Here is a 3,166-nt window from a genome sequence, read left to right as displayed (position 1 = left end):
GTTCCACTGGTTTTGCATGGGACTGCTGTGTGCATGATAAAATGGGGCATTCTTTGACACGATCTTTTAGTTCTCATAGCTCTGTAGGCCTACCACCTTTGTTGGATCCTGTGAGAGACAGACGTCAACTTTGGGATGCCGTATGACTAATTAAAAAACCTCGTTGTGCTAAGGATGTTAAATCATATCCCATACAACATGAAATAACTGAGTGTTTTCTATTTCTGTCTTTCCCACTAAATATTTCCACAGGCATCTGTGGTGGAGCGGTTAGAGGCGCTTCGCTTTCACATGCAGGATACCTGAGTTCGATTATCGAAAGGGGAAAATTTGTATCAAGTATCTTCCGTCTTTCTTCTGGAATGCTGTATCCTTCTCAGCCCGCCTCCTAGACGATCTAAATTGTGTCGATGGGAGCGTAAAAACACCTCCAATGAATACTAAACTTTTCGATTGTATTTCCTTCACTCTGCCAACCCCAATTCTGCTTTTTCTGTGTAGACCATCTAATCTCATTCGTGAAAATTTTGCCGATAAATACATTGTTGTTGCAATGGTATCTTTATTTCCCTCTTCATTTTCCCACAGAACTGTGGCCATCTTATGTCATGACGAGGACCCTGCCCCTCCCCCACCTTGCTACCTTGGACAAGACCTCGTGACCTCCACCATCGTTGAATGGGCTTGATTAACGCCAGTCGTGTCATGGCGCAACACAATTGTTTCATGCATGACGACAGAATCCCTGGATAATAATCAGCGGAAAACTTCTTCTCTACCAGCCATGCGCAGCGCAAAATGTTTACTTAAAGATGAAAGTGAAGCGTTGGAATTCTGCATGCACATTCTTTGGAGAATTTAAGAAGATTCAGTGAGGGTTAATTACACTTGCAGAACAAGACAAAAAACGACAACTCGTCTCTAGTAGAGCAGCAGAATAAGTCCGTATTTGGGTGTGGAAAGGAGTAATATTCTTCTTCTTCTTCTCCTCGATCACATCACACTTAAAGTACCTGTCATATACTGGGACGTCCTGCTTGGTTCTCAAAGGAGTTGTGTTTTCTGTGCCTGTCGCCATTGCTTAGTACAGAAGGGCTGAGAATAAGTTGAGTTTAAATTCTGGAAAGACATTAGCGGTGAATATCGTTAGTGCAGAGACAGAAAACCCCAGTTTTACTTCTTGTGATCGAACATACAACTCTGCACCACTTCAGTTTTTTACCACGCTCATCGGAGTATTAAAGATTGACACGCCCAGTACAGAATGCAAGGCGCCCGAGGTAAGTGATATTATATTGGTGCATTCATAATATGCTTTGTCGTTTGTTCCTCGGATAGCGGGTGATGGGAAGGTGCCATTGGTAGGTTCTATATCCTTTTGTCTTTGCCTGTGTTTTTTTTCTTTCTGCTTCTCTTTCTTGTTTCCCTTCTATCTCACTCTATATCTAAAATATAGCCGTTATTGTATCCGTGTGCTTTTTCTCATCTCAAACTTTCCTTGTGGGTGGTTGGCGGTTGTTCTGGAGTGGCTTGCTCTTTCTTTCTTGTCCAACATATGTCGTCCTTATAATCTCCTTTTTATGTTTGTTACTCTTTTGTAATACCTCTAATAGCTGACACTTCTGTGACCTAATTTTGGTGCTAAGTGCTGTAAAAATCTTACTAGAACAAAACAAAACCTTAACTAGAGCTAAAACTAAATCTTAACCTGCCGTTGCCACTGGGTCAAGTAGTGTTCTGACCTCGAAGTGGCCTGCAGTGTCGTGCATGCCGTTAGACAATCCTGGGGCCACAACTCTCAGTACGATACACGGCAGTTAGCGGGGAGAGAATGCCTATGTTTACTTATCTGCGAACATTCGTCACACACCATGCGTACCGGTCTGCAGTGTAAAGATGTTCATGTTCTGCGCTTTTCCATTGCATACAACAGACATGAGCTCAATTCCCGTGTGGAGGAGGAGTCTTATCCATCAATCATCTTCGTCTTTAATCTGAGATATAACTATAAATCACGGTTAGCTGGTACAATGTGCCATTCCCTGAACAATATATCTTTTATTTTTCGCTAGTACGGTTTACCAGAGTCACGCATATCGCTTTCTCGGAATTACAGTTACATCTGCTCAGTGCCTAGTTTTGAGAAATTTTACTTTAAAACATCGAGTTTCACAATAATTCAAGCTTTTTCGAATGCAATTCTTTAGACATCTTGTTAACAACTCAGTATAATATTACGATTTTCACAGAGCAGACAGAGCATTTGATTTCTGACCTCGTGGTCTTAGTAAACCAAAATGGCCAAAATGTCAGATATAACTTTGTAATTCTGAGGTAGCGATGTGTCGAACACATAATTTGTCATGTCAATCTCCGACGTTCTTGGCTACCTGACAGTGTCTGTTCAGTGTTTACGATCCTTTCTACTGGGCCAAGTCTGTGGCTTCAAAGGGATGTGTTGTGTCTAGTAAGGCGCGGACAAATTAATATACAGCCACAACTAGCGTGATTTTTTAACAAGTTGCCCACTTGCAAGCAGTCGTCGTCCTTGTCATGCACGAGTTGGAAATGCATTTGACTACTACTGCTACCACTGCTCCACTACTGCTGCTGCTATTTCTACAGCTGTTACTGATGTTGCCTCACCGGCACAAACAATGCCAACTACTGACCGCTTTCCCACGTCAAGACATAGACACGCAATGCCAGTGCACAAAACAGGGGCGGAGAGTGGGTCGAAAAAAGCATCTCGTTGGTTGTTGCTCACGTCTCGTATCTGTCTACCTCTGAAGGCGTGGTCTCTGGGATAAGGGCAGGACTTGACCTACTGTCATTTACGTATCAGATATCGGAAGTGATCCGCCCTCATCTGGGACGTGCTGTCTGCTCAGTGGCAGCGGTCTTGGGTGGCCGGAGGGAGGGAAAGAAAGGATGGGGAGGGGGTGGTTAGCGAGAAATAGATAGAGGAAATAGGGTGGGGATGGAGAAATAGAGAAAGGGAGTGCGGGGTGGGACATGATAGAGGCTCAGATGAAAGAAGGGAGGGGTAGAAAGGGTGAGAAGGAGCTGGGAACGATAGAGGGAGAGGGAGAGAGACAGACAGAGTGAGAGGGGGAAAATAAAGAGGGACTTGAACAGAGAGAGGGGGAGTACACACACACACACA

The 3,166-nt window shown here is 43.8% G+C and overlaps 1 protein-coding gene across 1 annotated transcript in view; it reads left to right on the top strand.

Moving 5' to 3' along the window:
- Nucleotides 1-898: 898 nt before the first annotated feature.
- The window catches only part of LOC101862763 (carboxypeptidase M), a gene marked incomplete in the record, with an annotated part of 98,763 nt that continues 96,495 nt past the window's right edge, over nt 899-3,166 (top strand). Inside the window, 1 exon segment of the mRNA XM_035973270.1 lies at nt 899-1,280.

Source organism: Aplysia californica, unplaced genomic scaffold (assembly GCF_000002075.1).
Source record: "Aplysia californica isolate F4 #8 unplaced genomic scaffold, AplCal3.0 scaffold01092, whole genome shotgun sequence".
Lineage (NCBI taxonomy): Eukaryota > Metazoa > Mollusca > Gastropoda > Aplysiida > Aplysiidae > Aplysia > Aplysia californica.
This window is presented reverse-complemented; position numbering and strand designations above follow the sequence as displayed.